The sequence below is a fragment of the Balaenoptera physalus genome (assembly GCF_965194825.1).
Source record: "Balaenoptera physalus genome assembly, chromosome: X".
Lineage (NCBI taxonomy): Eukaryota > Metazoa > Chordata > Mammalia > Artiodactyla > Balaenopteridae > Balaenoptera > Balaenoptera physalus.
In genome coordinates, this window is record NC_138903.1 from 105,465,866 (window position 1) to 105,482,139 (window position 16,274).

The 16,274-nt window shown below is 45.9% G+C and overlaps 1 long non-coding RNA gene across 1 annotated transcript; it reads right to left on the bottom strand.

The window, feature by feature from the left end:
* Positions 1-8,768: 8,768 nt before the first annotated feature.
* LOC309652111 lies at positions 8,769-15,815 on the bottom strand. Its single transcript, XR_014258589.1, has 2 exons — positions 10,198-15,815; positions 8,769-8,936 (listed from the first exon to the last, which is right to left on the bottom strand). It is a non-coding gene; the product is annotated as an uncharacterized lncRNA (long non-coding RNA).
* Positions 15,816-16,274: the final 459 nt, after the last annotated feature.

Here is a 16,274-nt window from a genome sequence, read left to right on the forward strand (position 1 = left end):
TTCCCACCCAGTACAGAGTTCTCTTCAGGTTCCCCCTCCAGCTCCCTCTCAAGGTCAGCACTTCATATGCATTCATTCTCCTGGCCACCCTGTTTGGGTTGGTGTTCCCTAAGACAAGCTTTATACTTGATCACTCCTGGGGCTGCTCATACTACCTCCCTGAACTGAAGTTCCATGCACGGCCTGCTTAGCATTTACCAAAATTTGACTCATTCTGTGAGGTGTAAGGGAAACCCCACTACCCTGCAAAAAAAGCCAAATCTGCTTCTACCACGGGCTGCTAAGAACAAAGTCTCTTCAAAGGTTTGAATCCTGGCCCTCTTCCACTGATCTATGTAACCTTAGGAAAGTCACTGGACCTCTCTGAGCCTCCATTTCTTCCATTAGGAACTAAAGAGAGTGATGGCCCCCTCCTCAGGGGACGGCTATAAGATTGATTAGCCAGGCCCTGGTGCACATTGAGCACCCACATGGTGTCACCAGCATGAGCAAGCACAGCTGTGTGCCGCTCCACAGACTCTCATATCCACTCAGGAGCAGGGGCGACACTCCGTGTCCAGCATCTTCAGTCACAGTGCAGGCCCCTGTGCAGACTGACCGCAGTCAGTCCCGACCCCTTAACTAGCATCAGCTAAAGTTATCTGAGCCCTCACCGTGGGCCTTACTTGTATTCCTTCATGTAAATTTCACAACACGGTACAGCAGGTACCATCATGATCCCCATCCTACAGATGTGGCACCTGAGGCACAGAGAGGTCAGCTAATTTACCTCTGGCCACACAGCAAGTTAGTGGTGGTAGGGCTGGGCACTCTGTCTCCAGAATTTTCAGCTTCTTTCTCTCACATGGGCTGATCTCTCTCCCCAGACTGTGAGAACCCATGGCACAATAGCTGCGTCTGGAATCATGACACTCTCCACACTGCCTGAGGTAGGGCCTTGTAAACAGAGCAGCCAACAAAGGATTACTGACCGAAGCATATATAGGGACAAAAAAACATGGTAGCGACATATTCACACGGAAACTTTCTGTCCTCATTGCCAACTGCCAGAGAATAGCTATCATCTTTCTTCTCTCATGGACCTTTGTGAATAAATAAACCACAAAATTGATGAAAATTGGAAATGTGAGACAGCATGGTATGGCCAGTGGTAACATTGTGTTTTTACCATCTCAGTTAATCCTCACAATAACCTGGTGAGGTAGTTACTATTGCTATCATCATTTTACAGATGTGGAAACCAAGATTAAGTGAGAATAAGCAACCTAACAGTTTAGCCAGCTAGCAGGAGGTGAGCAAAGCCAGGATTTAGTTGCCAGCAATCTGGCTCCAGGGCCCCTGCTCCCATAAATCCACTACATCGACTACGATTCATGGCTATTACTGCTTAGGATGAAGCTCCATTCAGTATTTAAGGTTTTCAAAGTGTGAAGCTAAGTAAAACTTTTAAATAAATACAACCATGACTGATGCCAAGGTAGGGCAACATTTGTCAAGGGTCACATGGGTGACTAAAGTTGAGAAAACACAAATTCACTGTGGAAATCTGAGATGTGGAAGAACACACCTCCTGAGCTGTCACAGACGTCCTAGCTTGTCTAATGCAAATCATGATAAAAACCCTCATAGGTCTCTCATGTGATAACTAATATGGAACCAAAATTGTGTATAGGGTATCCAGCCAAGAGAGGGAGAGGCCTGCCGAACTCACCAAGGGCCAACCTGAGGAGGAAATGTCTTGGTTAAAATCAGGAGGAGGTACTCATATTGCCATGTCTTACAAGTTTTTGAAAGAGAATTGGTCAACAAACCTTTTTTAGTTTCTTGACCACCCTCCAGAGACATGAGGCAGGGGCACTTATCCCTTAGGCACTGTAGGTGAGGTGACTAGGTCCCATGATATATTTAGGAGCCCACAAAAATGATTTGGTTTCTGATCCCCAAGGGGGTTGATGAAAATGGTTGCCCAAGGAAAACACAGGCTAAATCAAGTACATTGTCAAGTATAGGGCCCATTATTATAAGCTATTTTCAATATTTAGGATATTAAGTCTTGGGGCATCTATAAAACACTTCTTCAAGGAAAAACCATAGAGCCCTAAATCTGGCCTGGCCCTCTTTTATTTGACAATAAATAAAATTTATTTATTCCTCAGCAAGGGCTCAGGAAAATATTTCTAGAAAACGTGAGGAGATGAGATGGGGGGATAGGCAGTGGCAAGAAAGTGGGTAAATTTACCCATGTCCACAGGGGCCCACCACAAGGGACATGTATGCTTTTGTAGAGGATCTACAGCCAGAAGCAATAGGAGCTTAGGAGCTGTGCACAAAGAGGTAGCATAGTCCATAGTTGCAACAAGGACAAAAAAAAAAAAAAAAAAAAAAGGCGGGAACTCTGTACCCGGTAAGCATTCTTGAGTGCTTGAAGCACTGTGCAGGTTTCTACACCTGCAATCTGATGTTGATTCATTACTAAAAATCTGTAGGCTAATGGACTTTCTGGGGGGAGGGGGGCGGCGGCCGCTGGGTTTCGCTTTCTTTTGTTTTGTTTGCATAGTGCATCTGAGCACCAGGCATGCTCAGAAAACCCAACCCTGAACTGCTCCTGGAGACCCGGGGAGTACGGAGGACTCTGACTTCAACCTCATTGCAAAAATTCAGAGCAAGCAAACTCTTAGCTAATAATACAGTTGACCCTTCAACTACACGGCTTTTGAACTTGCAAGTCCACTTAAACACAGGTTTGTTTTTTTTTTAATTTCAATAAATATACAGGCGGCCCTCCATATCCATGGGTTTCGCATCAGCGGATGCGGAGGGCCGACTATGGGACTTGAGCATCCGCCGATTTTGGTATCCGCGGCGGGTCCTGGAACCAATCCCCCGCGGATACCAAGGGTCGACCGTATTACTTTGATTACTGTTCCCTTCTTGGTACTGGCTGCTGGATATGGAGGGCTCGGTCAAGAGATAGTCCCCAAACGCTTCTCCAAGGTCTATGGAGCCTGGGTGAGGTCTCTCTCGTACCCTCCACAAATCGGGCACAGCCCCTTGGCCTGGGAAGACGCCCGACCCAGTGCGGAGTACTTAGTCAGCTAGGTTGCAACCTGGGACCCGGCGTTCTGCTCTCACGCATGCTCCCTACCAGCGCCCGGGCGGCGCGCAACATCCCCTGTCCCCCCGCCAGCGCCCCCTAGACGGCGGAGGCCCTGCCGCATGCGCACATCAGCCAACCCAACCCCCAGCAGGCTGTGGTAAACCCACAGAGAGCGTTATTCCAGATTCCCTGAAAGCTGACCAGACGCCAGAGGAGCCTTAGCGGTGCCGGGTCGTGGGCCACCGCTCTAGCCTTGAGTCGTGGGCCACCGCTCTAGCCTTGAGTCGTGAGCCACCGCTCTAGCCTTGAGTCGTGAGCCGGGGGTCTCAGGAGATTCAGCGCAGCCTCCGCTGAAGCTCACAGCCTCCTCGACAGCAGTTGGGACATGGAGCGTCAGCCGCAGAGCAGCCACGATGCCTATGACGACGCGGATGCAGCCGTCGCCGGCTTCCTCAAGCTGGGGGTCGACGAGGAGCGGGAAGAAGCGCACGGTCAGTGGCGGGCGGGGCACTCGCTTTAGCCGATCCCAGGGAGGGGCGAACGGCAGGACCCCACTCGGACGCAGCCCCTCCCCAGAGCCGGGCTCCCTCGACGGCCTGATCTTTTCTCTTTGGGTTTCCTCCCTTGCAGAGGTGAAGCCCGCGGAGATCTCGCTTCCCGGAGAAGGGGGAGAGGAGCAGAAGGCTCAGTCCGAACCGGAGCTGGGAGCAGCCGCGGAAGGGAAAGAGGCGGGAGACGAAGGAGAAGGAAAGGAAGGCTACGATGTCAGCGTCGGAGCCGCCGGCCCCGCGGACGGCGAAAGCCGCGAGGCCGAGGCCGAGGCTGAGGCGAGCGGCGGCGAAGGCGGAGAGCAGGGCGGCGAGGAGCAGTTCCCGCGGGCCGCCGTCGAGGGTCCCGAGGCCGCAGAGGGGCAGCAGCAGGTCCTCCACGCCAGGTTCACGCGGGTGCAGCTGCAGGACCTGGAGCGCGTTTTCCAGCGTACTCAGTACCCCAACGAGCGCACGCGGTAAGCGGGCGTCTCGGGCGGCGCGGGCTGCCGCGCGGGTGGCGGGCGGCGCTCTCACGGGTCCCTCTCCTCGGCTCCGGACCTGAAAGCCCCGGGGCCTGGCGGCGGCCCGGCCCTTCCGGCGCACTCGGGGCCTAGGACGGGGGCGGGGGCTCTGCCTGGTGGGAATCGAGGTCGATATTTCCGTGCGGTGTTTGAATAAGTCATGTCGGGGAGCTTTGTCGGCCGCCGGTTAACATAAATAATGAGTCGCCTGAGGCGTGGTGGAGCAAATGCAGAGTTGGAGTCTACTTTTATCTGAAGTTTTGACCATCAGTTATTCATGGATTATATTTGCATTAATTTAAACACTACATTAAAACATCCTTTATCTTGATTACTGAATTTTTTAAAATAAATCAATTTATTTATTTATTTATTTATGGCTGCTTTGGGTATTTGTTGCTGCGCTCGGGCTCTGGGCTCGGGCTTTCTCTAGTTGCAGTGAGCGGGGGCTACTCTAAGTTGCCGTGCGCGGGCTGCTCATTGTGGTGGCTTCTCTTGTTGCAGAGCGCGGGCTCTAGGCGGGTGGGCTTCCGTAGTAGTTGTGGCACGTGGGCTCAGTAGTTGTGGCTCGTGGGCTCTAGAGCGCAGTCTCGGTAGCTGTGGCACACAGGCTTAGTTGCCTCGCAGCATGTGGGATCTTCCCGGACCAGGGCTCGGACCCGTGTCCCCTAAATTGGCAGGTGGATTCGTAACCACTGCGCCACCAGGGAAGCCCGATTACTGTAATTTTAGTTACCCCTAAAGTTTGTGCCTGAGGTAGAATTGTCCCTAAAGCAAGCTTCAGTGTGGAGAATGAATGGGTTGCTGAGTACCTGTGAATGCGGCTAAAATTTAAAAAGCTATCATTTACATTGTGGATACTGTGTGTTAAGCACTTGTTTTAAAGGGTTTTTCTACGTACTGTCATTGAATCTTCACAACCCCTTGTGAATGTGGTAGCCACTGTTATTATCCCCACTTAACCTGTGAAAAAACTGAAGCTCAGAGAAGTGATGAAACTTGCCCAAGATGGCACAGCTGGAATGTGGCAGAGCTGGGATTCGATCCTAGGAGGCTGTTCAGTAGGCAAGGCCAGAGGTGATGGTGTGTTGGTCCAGGGTAGTGGCAATGGAGAGAAGTGAACAGATTAAAGAGATATTTAGCAGGTAAAATTGGTAGCAATTCATGGTAATTTGAACATGGGGGTAAAAGGAAATGTTTAAGAAAAATGTATAAATTTCTGATTTGCCCAAATGAATGGCTGCTGGTATATTCACTGAGCTAGGGAATATTGAAAGACAATAAAAGAAGCTTGCAAGAGACAGAGGAGGAGTGTTTGGAGAGGCTGTTTGTAGGCAAACCGTATCGTGGAAACCTGCATGGCGGTAGGAGACGATTCAACAAGAAGGGATGGTAACTAGCATCAACTTCGGTTTAGGATTTTCTGTTCAACTCGATTATTCCAAGTTCGGTTGCTTTTGCTGTGGTGTGATAATTGGATCAGCCCAATTTCTCCCTTTCTCAAAAGGGTCAAACTCAAGATGCCCCTTGATTTGGATGTCTAGAGCTGCCTGATAAACATTTTTTCTTCCAGTTTATTATGATATAATTAACATTCAGTACTGTATAAGTTTAAGGTGCACAGCATAATGAGTTGGCTTACGTGCATCATGAAATGATTATCATAATAAGTTTGGTGACCATCCATCATCTCGTATAGACACATAATTAAACAGAAAAAATTTTTTTGTGTGATGAGAACTTTTAGGAACTCTCTTAACAAATTTCATATATAACATACAGCAGTGTTAATTTTATTTATCACGTTGTACATTATATCCCTAGTACTTATTTATCTTATAACTGGAAGTTTGTACCTTTTGACTGCCTTCATCCAGTTTCCCCACCTCACCCCCACCTCTGGTAACCACAAATCTGATCTCTTTTTCTCTGAGTTTTGTTTGTTCGTTTACTTTCGAAGTATAATTGACCTAAAACAATATGTTAGTTCCTGTTACACAACATAGTGATTCTATATTTCTATACATTTAAAAATGATCGCCGTGATACATCTAGTTACCATCTGTCACCATACAAAGACATTACATAATCATTGACTATATTCCCCACACTGTACATTTCATACCAGTTATTTATTTTGCAACTGGAAGTTTGTACCTCTTAATCTCCCTCACCTATTTCTCTCCCTCCCCACCCCTTCCCTTCTGGCAGCCACCTGTTTACTCTCTCTATCTATACTTCTATTTCTGTTTAGTTATGTTTGTTCATTTGTTTTGTTTTTTAGATTCCACATATAAGTGAAATCATACAGTATTTGTCTTTCTCTGTCTGACTTATTTCACTAAGGATAATACTCTCTAGGTCCATCCACGTTGTTACAAATGGCAGAATTTCATTCATTTTTATGGCTGAGAAGCATTCCACTGTATATATATACCACATCTTCTTTATCCATTCATCTGTTGCTGGGTACATAGGTTGCTTCCATATCTTGACTATTGTAAATAGTGCTGCTATGAACATTAGGGTGCATGTATCTTTTTGAATCAGTGCTTTTGTCCCCTTTGGATACATGTCCAGGAGTGGAATTGCTGGACCACATGGTAGTTCTATTTTTAGTTTCTTGAGAAACCTCTGCATTGTTTTCTATTGTGGCTGTAACAATTTACATTCTCCCAACAGAGTAGGAGGGTTCCCTTTTCTCCACATCCTCACCAACATTTGTTATCCTTCTAAGGTTGACCATTTTGACAGGTGTGAGGTGATCTCATTATGGTTTTGATTTGCATTTCTCGGATGATTAGCAGTGTTGAGCATTTTTTCCATGTGCCTGTTGGCCATCTGTGTATCTTCTTTGGCAAAATGTCTGTTCAGGTCTTCTGCCCATTTTTGAATTAGGTTCTTAGTTTTTTTTGATACTGAGTTGTATGAGCTGTTCATAAATTTTGGATATTAACCCCTTGTCAGTCATGTCCTTTGCAAAAATTTTCTCCCATTCAGTAGGTTGTCTTTGCATTTTGTATGTGGTTTCCTTTGCTGTGCAAAAGCTTTTAAGTTTAATTAGGTCTCATTTGTTTATTTTTGCTTTTATTTCTTTTGCCTTGGTAGACAGATTCCCAAAAATATTGCTGCGATTTATGTCACAGAGTGTTCTGCCTATGTTTTCCTCTAGGAGCTTTATAGTATCAGGTCTTACATTTAGGCCTTTAATCCGTTTTGAGTTTATTTTTTAATATGCTGTGAGCACATGCTCTAATTTCTCTCTTTTACATGTAGCTGTCCAGTTTTCCCAGCACCACTTATTGAAGAGACTGTCTTTTCCCCGTTGTATATTCTTGCTTCCTTTGTCATAGATTAATTGACCATAAGTGCGTGGGTTTATTTCTGGGCTCTCTATTCTGTTCCATTGATCTGTGTGTCTGTTTTTGTGCCAGTACCATACTGGGTTTTTTTTATTATTATTTTTTGGCCACGCCCCGCAGCATGCACGATCTTCCCCAACCAGGGATCGAACCTGCGCCCCCTGTAGTGGAAGGGCTGAGTCTTAACCACTGGGCTGCCAGGGAAGTCCATTGATGACTATAGCTTTGTAGTATACAGTAGTCTGAAGTCAGGGACTGTGATACCTCTAGGTTTGTTATTTTTTCTCAAGATTACTTCGGCCATTCGGGGGTCTTTTGTGGTTCCATATAAATTTTGGAATTATTTGTTCTAGTTGGTAAAAAATGTCATGTATTTTGATAGGGATTGCATTAAATCTGTAGATTGCTTTGGGTTGTATGGATATTTTAACAATATTAATTCTTCCAATCCAAGAACACAGTATATCTTTCCATTTTTTGGTAACATTTTCAAATTCCTTCATCAGTGTTTTATATATAGTTTTCAGAGTATAGGTCTTTCACTTCCTTGGTTAAGTTTATTCCTAGGTATTTTATTCTTTTTTTTTTAAATTTTATTTATTTATTTATGGCTGTGTTGGGTCTTTGCCTCTGTGCGAGGGCTCTCTCTAGTTGCGGCAAGTGGGGGCCACTCTTCATCGCGGTGCGCGGGCCTCTCACCATCGCAGCCTCTCTTGTTGCGGAGCACAGGCTCCAGACGCGCAGGCTCAGCAATTGTGGCCCACGGGCCTAGTCGCTCCGCGGCATGTGGGATCTTCCCAGACCAGGGCTCGAACCTGTGTCCCCTGCATTGGCAGGCAGATTCTCAACCACTGCGCCACCAGGGAAGCCCTATTTTATTCTTTTTGATGCTATTTTATTTATTATGATTATTATTATTTTAAATTAATTAATTAATTAATTTTATTTTTGGCTGCGTTGGGTCTTTGTTGCTGCACATGGGCTTTCTTTAGTTGCAGCAAGTGGGGGCTTCTCATTGCGGTGGCTTCTCTTGTTGCAGAGCACAGGCTCTAGGCGCGCGGGCTTTAGTAGTTGTGGCACACGGGCTCAGTAGCTGTGGCTCGCGGGCTCCAGAGCGCAGGCTTAGTAGTTGTGTCCCACAGGCTTAGTTGCTCCGCGGCATGTGGGATCTTCCCAGACCACGGCTTGAACCCGTGGCCCCTGCATTGGCAGGTGGATTCTTAACTACTGCGCCACCAGGGAGGCCCTTGATGCTATTTTATTTTATTTTTTTTATTTTTTAAATATTATTTATCTTGATTATTGGGCCTTTAACACTTTTTAAAAATTATTTATGTATTTATGGCTGTGTTGGGTCTTCGTTTCTGTGCAAGGGCTTTCTCTAGTTGCGGCAAGTGGGGGCCACTCTTCATAGCGGTGCGCGGGCCTCTCACTGTTGCGGCCTCTCGTTGCGGAGCACAGGCTCCAGACGTGCAGGCTCAGTAGTTGTGGCTCACAGGCCCAGTTGCTCCGCGGCATGTGGGTTCTTCCCAGACCAGGGCTCGAACCCGTGTCCCCTGCATTGGCAGGCAGATTCTCAACCACTGCACCACCAGGGAAGCCCTGTCTCCAGGTATTTTTTTATTTTGTCTTTGATTTCTTCAGTGACTCATTGGTTGTTCAGTAGCATTTTGTTTAACCTCCACATGTTAGTGTTTTTTTGAAGTTTTTTTCTTGTAGTTGATTTCTAGTCTCACAGGATTATAGTTGGAAAAGATGCTTGATAGGATTTCAATTTTCTTAAATTTACTGAGGCTTGTTTTTTGGAGAATATTCCGTGTGCACTTGAGAGCAGTGTGTATTCTGCTGCTTTTGGATGGAATGCTCTATAAATATCTATTAAGATATTAGACCTAATGGAGGTCTAATATGTCATTTAAGGCCAGTGGTTCCTTATTGATTTTCTATCTGGGTGATCTGTCCATTGATGTAAGTGGGGTGTGAAAGTCCTGAATATTATTGTTACTGTCAATTTCTCCTTTATGTCTGTTAATATTTGCTGTATGTATTTAGGTGCTCCTATGTTGGGTGCATATATATTTACAATTGTTATATCTTCTTGGGTTGATTCCATGTTCATTATGTAACGTCTTTCTCTGTCTGTTGTTATGGTCTTTGTTTTAAAGTCTACTTTATCTGACATAAGTATTGCTACCCCAGCTTTCTTTTGATTTCCATTTGCATGGAATACCTTTTACCATCCCTTCACTTTCTGTCTGAGTCTTTAGATCTGAAGTGAGTCTCTTGTAGGCAGCATGTATGTGGGTCTTGTTTCTTTATCCATTCAGCTACTCTTTGTCTTTTGATTGGAGCATTTATTCCATTTATATTTAAAGTAATTATTGGTAGGTATGTACTTACTGCCATTTTGCTAATTGTTTCTGGAGTTCTTTTTTGTTCCTTCTTCTTTTGCTCTCTTCCCTTGTGATTTGATGACTATCTTTAGTGTTATGTTTGGATTCCTTTCTCTTTTTGTGTGTGTGTATCTATTATAGATTTTTTTTTTTAATAAGGCAGCTTTTTTTTTTTTTAACTTTCGGTTTATTTATTTATTTATTTATTTATGGCTGTGTTGGGTCTTCGTTTCTGTGCGAGGGCTTTCTCTAGTTGCGGCAAGCGGGGGCCACTCTTCATCGCAGTGCGCGGACCTCTCGTTATCGCGGCCTCTCGTATTGCGGAGCACAGGCTCCAGACGCGCAGGCTCAGTAATTGTGGCTCACGGGCCTAGTTGCTCCATGGCATGTGGGATCTTCCCAGACCAGGGCTCGAACCCGTGTCCCCTGCATTGGCAGGCAGATTCTCAACCACTGTGCCACCAGGGAAGCCCCTATTATAGATTTTTGGTTTGTTGTTACCATGAGGTTTATATATAGCAGTGTATTAGATTATACATATATGTATATATGTATATATCTATATTCTTTTTTCTTTTTCTTTTCCATTATAGTTTATTACAAGATATTGAATAGAGTTCCCTGTGCTATACAATAAATCCTTGTGGTTTATCTGGTATATATGGTAGTGTGCATCTGTTAATCCTGTGCTCCCAATTTATCCCCCCACTTGGTAACCATAAGTTTGTTTTTTATGTCTGTGAGTCTGTTTTTGTTTTGTAAATAAGTTCACTTGTACTGTTTTTTAGATTCCACATATAAGTGATATCATGTAATATTTGTCTTTCTCTGTCTGACTTACTTCACTTAGGATAATACTCTCTAAGTCCGTCCATGTTGTTACAAATGGCAGAATTTCATACCTTTTTATGGCTGAGTAATATTCCATTGTATATATATACCACATCATCTTTAGCCATTGTCTGTTGATGGACACTTAGGTTGCTTCCATGTCTTAGTTATTGTAAACAGTGCCGCTCTGAACATTGGGGTGCATGTATCTTTTCGAATTAGAGCTTTCATCTTTTTCAGGTATATGCCCAGATATGAGATTAGTGATGTTGAGCATCTTTTCATGTGCCTGTTGGCCATCTGTATGTCTTCTTTGGAGAAATGTCTATTTAGGTCTTCTGCCCATGTTTTGATTGCGTTGTTTGTTTTTTTGTTATTGAGTTGTATGAGCTATTGGCATATTTTGGAAATTAAGCCCTTGTCAGTTGCATTGTTTGCAAATATTTTCTCCCAGTTCGTGAGCCTATGGACTTTTCATTTTCTTTATGGTTTCCTTTGCTGTGCAAAAGCTTATAACTTCGCTTTCATTCTTTTTTTATTCGTAGTAATGGCCTTTTCTTTTTGCTTAGAGAAGTTCCTTTAACATTTCTTGTAAAGCAGGTTTTGTGGTGTTGAACTCTTTTAGCTTTTGCTGTCTCTAAAAGTCTTCATCTGTCCTTCAAATCTGAATGATAGCCTTGCCAGGTAGAGTATTCTTGGTTGTAGACTTTTTTCCTTTGAGCACGTTAAATATATTGTGTCACTTCCTCTGGTCACCAGAGCTATATGCTCCAGGGGTGCCCTCTATATGGGCTGCATGGGCCCTTCTATTGTAATGGGCTGACTACTGTGGATGTGCTGGTAGGCGGGGCTGGAACCCTGGTCTGTTGGCTGCCAGGCACTGCCCAGTGCAGAGGCTGCTGGCTCACTGGTGGGCGGGTCTGGTTCTTGGGCGGCTGGGGACTCAGGAGCCCCTATGGCAACTGACTTGTTGGTGGGTGATTCTGTGTCCCTGCCTGGCTAGCTGCTTGGCCTGGGGCGTCCCGGGAATGGCGTCAACAGACTGGTGGGCAGGGCGGGTCCCAGTACTGGTGAGCTAGAGGAAGGATTCCAAAATGGTGCTTGCCAGCAGCAGAGTCCTCATGGTAGAACAAATGGGCGCTCCCAGTGTCTATGTCCCCAGGGTGAGCTCCAGTTGCCTCCTGGCTCTCTGGGAGGCTTTCCAAGATCAGCAGGTAGGTCTGATCCAGGCTCCTTTCAAATTACTGCTTCTGCCCTGGGTCCTGGAGCATGTGAGATTTTGTGTGCACCCTTTAAGAGTGGAATCTCTATTATTTCCCACAGCCCTCTGGCCCTCCTGAAAGTAAGCCCCACTGGGTTTCAAAGCCAAACGTTCTGGGGGCGTTCTTCCCAGTGCAGGACCCCAAGCTAGGAAATCTAATGTGCTTGGACCCCTTGCTTCTTGGGGAGAACCTCTGCAATTGTAATTATCCTCCTGTTTATGGGTCGTCAACCTGGGGGTGTGGGTCTTGACTATACCACATGTCGGCCCTTCCTGTCCCATCTCGTTGTGTTTCCTTCTTTATATCTGTAGTTGTGGAAGATCTTTTCTGCTAGTCTTCAGGTCATTCTCATCAATAGTTTCTCTGTAAATAGTTGTAATTTTGGTGTACCCATGGGAGGAGGTAAGCTCAGGGTTTTCCTATGCCACCATCTTGGCTACTCTCTGAATAAACATTTTAACATAGCATGAAATGTGCATTGTATATTTCATTTCATGCATAATGTCAAATGCTGAATATTTGCAATATTTTTCCCCTCAGAAAGGAGCTTGCAAGACGCCTGGGAGTGACTGAAGCCAGAGCACGGGTCAGTAAACCTGAAAAAAGCAACTTGGCAGGGCAGCCAATCTAAAACCTGCTTTAGGAATTGGATACCTTGTCCTAGACATTCTCAAGTTGGTGTGTTTTTGTACCCTTGTCTATGTTTTGGAAATAAGGTTTGAACTTCTGGGGCTTTGGGGCCAGAATATATGTATCTTCAGTAAAGTTAAACTCCTTCCAAAACTGGTGTCCTTTAGGGGGCAATCCTCTGTGGAATCATGTTGGGGCTGATTCTGACTTGGGAATTATTCAAATTAATGCACCAAATAGCTGGGTTAGGAGAGGGTTCAAGTATACTAAATTATTTAAAAAATTTAAAGCCAGGCATAAGCTCTTTGTATAAGGAGTGAATTTACAAGTATTCAGGCAATTGGGTAAGGGAATAGTTCACCTCGGAACACAACATATGAGCAATTAACATATGTTTAGTTTAGATGAGACTGATGGGAAGGGGAATAGCTTAAAATTCCAAGTGCCTGGTCCTCTTGCTGTTGTTTTTATGTGTTTGGTAGAGCAGTGTAGAGAGTTTCAGCCGTAAATTTTAATTTTCTGAAATTTTTTGATGTGCAGTCTGAAAACATTGCTAACATAGTAGGTTGTGCATTATGATGGAGACGGGGGAAAGGTTTGCAATCTTTAGGAATTTGTCTAAATATATAAAACAATAAAACAAACAAAAAGAACAAATTTGAATAAATTTCCACTGACCTCAAAAGGTGGACGGGTTTGAGAATAATTGGATACTATCGATATATGTCTTGGAGATACTGCGTAAATTCAACATTATGAAACTACCAAATGTATCAGTGAATATTATTTTGAGCAATTTCTAATGTCTAAGAATTTTTTTCTTCCCTTTTCATACTATTATGAGGGATTGGTTTTGAAGAAGTCGGTTGTGATGGTCAATGGTTGGCTCTCAGCTAGTCGCTTACCTGTGTTAATTTGAAATACTTGCTCATTCACTCAGGTAGTGGTTACTAGTTGGTAGCTCATGGCACAGAAGCTGATTATTTGTCCATAGAACACAGTAAGTTGTATCAAAGGAATATATATATATATATATTTTAATATATTTATTTATTTATTTTTGGCTACGTTGGGTCTTCTTTGCTGTGCGTGGGCTCTTCTCTAGTTGCGGAGAGCCGGGGTTACTCTTCGTTGTGGTGCGCGGGCTTGTCAGTGCAGTGGCTTCGCTTGTTGTGGAAAAGGAATATTTTTCTAAAAAACAAGATTGATAAAGAAAGGAAGAAAGAAGGAAGGAAGGAAAGAAGAATCAGGATGGGTTCACTAGCTTTGCTGCAGAGAGCGTGTGTGAGGGCAGTGATGGACACGGGCTGCAGAGCTGGTGGTGGGGTCTGGAAAGCAGTGCTGGCAGCCTAAGGCCACGGGCTGGGCTCACAGTCAGGTCTGGCCAGGGCTTGGGAGGCCCAGGCCTCTGCTTTCTCAAGCAGGCAAAGCAAGCTCAGAGGAAAAGAAAAACTGACGTTTTCGCGGCTTGCTTCTCCTGGGTTTACATAGTAGTCTCTTAGTGGAGTTCTGAAGGGAAAAAGAGCAGCAAGAAACAAATGAAGAAAAAGGGAGAATGTTTTCATCTATTTCCAAACTCTACAGCATGAATGTCCCAAAGAAACATTTAATGGACACCCTCCCTTGTTTTGCAAAGACAGTACGAGTTGTTTTATGAAACCAGTATTGGAAGTATGGAAGTAGTGTCAGCCTGAACCTCAGATAGCCAGCTTTGCATATTGCTTATATTTATGCAGATTTGACCATTGGTACACTCGAACCCCCCAAAATGAGCTCTATTACACTGGCTTTTTTTGACTACATATTCATGCAGCAGGAGGACCCAAATACTAAGATGGGAGAGGGAAAATGGGGCGACAGAGAACGGAGGCCCTTGGTCTCATGTAAAATTTGCCAAGTGGAAACTTCCAAAAATACTAAATGTGACATAATTCCATGAACTGATTTGCTGAGGGAGCAGTGGAGTCCACAGGACAGGCTTTACTTTCAGTTGTTAATAGTTGGCAGATATTTAGGGGGGAGCCATTTTGTGACCCCTCACTCACGTGGTTGTCGGCTGTCTTCCTAAAATGCAGGTTGCACCCTCTTGCCTTAAGCATAAGGAACAGGATGGGGATCTCCTGGTTGATTAGCAGCTCCTAGAGGGCGCAACCGTGCTGGGCACCAGAGGCTCTGGTCCAAGGTCCTGCAACCGTAGCCAGAGCAGAGTGAGCTGACCTGGTCCTGAGCCCAGGAAGGTTTGGAGGGTGGGGCAGGGTGGAGAGTGCAGAATTGACAGTGGTGACAATGGTATGCCTCTTTTCCCCCAAACTCTTGTCTGGGCAAAGATTTTAAGAGCTTTAGTAAATTTGGGCCGAGTTAGTCTAAACATTCATTACCCCTATAGTCGGATATTAAGGCAGTGTCCAGGGCTTCAGCTCTGCCGGTGTCCAGCAAGACAAGCCACAAAGTCCCTGGGCCCCCCATGACCAAACACCTCCCTCACAACACCATCTCCATCTTTTTAACCATCCCAAGGTTCCAGAGGATGAATGACCCTTTTGAGTCATCCTTGAGGAAAGCTGTTGTTTAAAGATCCAACCCACTCCTATTGATTATTTACTATAACCAAAGATGGGTTTTTCAAAATGGGGACCATTCCGCTCAGTATGATTTTAAAAGGCACCCACTTTTTCCTATGCTCAACTTCCCCCATAACTAAGGTGACACCTGCCCAATGAGTAGGGATTAGTGGCAGCTGGAGCTGATGGTCAGTTGTCAGGACGCAGACCTACCAGGCATAGTAATAGCAGCAGGGACAGAGTGCAGTTGGTCAGCTCCACCTGCATCTAAGAGTGGGGGAAATAATAGTAAAGGTGGGAGGGGAGAGACAAAGCCATATGCCAATCCAGAGCCTGGCACATAGTCGGTGCTCGCTCTTGGGGGGGAGGGGGCCTGAAGGGAGTGCCCTCAGCTACATATCCTAAGATATTTTAGCAAGAAGGAAACAGCTTCTCCTGATGCGGTTTAAAATCTTCAAGGCACCGAGAGCTCCCTGCTGCGATTTTTCACGTCTGACATGAAATGCTCAATATACTAATCAATCCCTTTTTCTCTCTGCTTGAAGGGTTGGTTTAGGAATAGAAGGGCCAAATGGAGGAGAAATCAGAGGGGACTAATGTCCAGAAACGGGCCCCCCGGGCCCCCCGGGCCCCCAGGCCCCCCTGTTGCCGTCTGTTTGTGTGAACCCTGCTTTGACATCCTGCTTCAGGAGCTGAATTGGATCTGCGTTCTTCTGGAGCCACTGCCGCCGGGGCTCCCCGGGCAGCCCATGCCGCCCGTGCCGCCCATTCCACCCATGCCGCCCAGGCCACCCGTGCCGCCCGTGCCGCCCGTGCCGCCCGTGCCGCCCAGGCCGCCCGTGCCGCCCAGGCCGCCCAGGCCACCCATGCCGCCCATGCCGCCCAGGCCACCCATGCCGCCCGTGCCACCCATGCCGCCCAGGCCACCCATGCCGCCCGTGCCACCCATGCCACCTGTGCCACCCATGCCGCCTGTGCCACCCATGCCGCCCTTTCCTCCTATGCTCTTGCCTCCTCCGCCCTGGCTTCTTCCACCCTTGCTTCACTGTAGGTACCCTCATGTGGCATGGTCTGGTCCCTTACCATT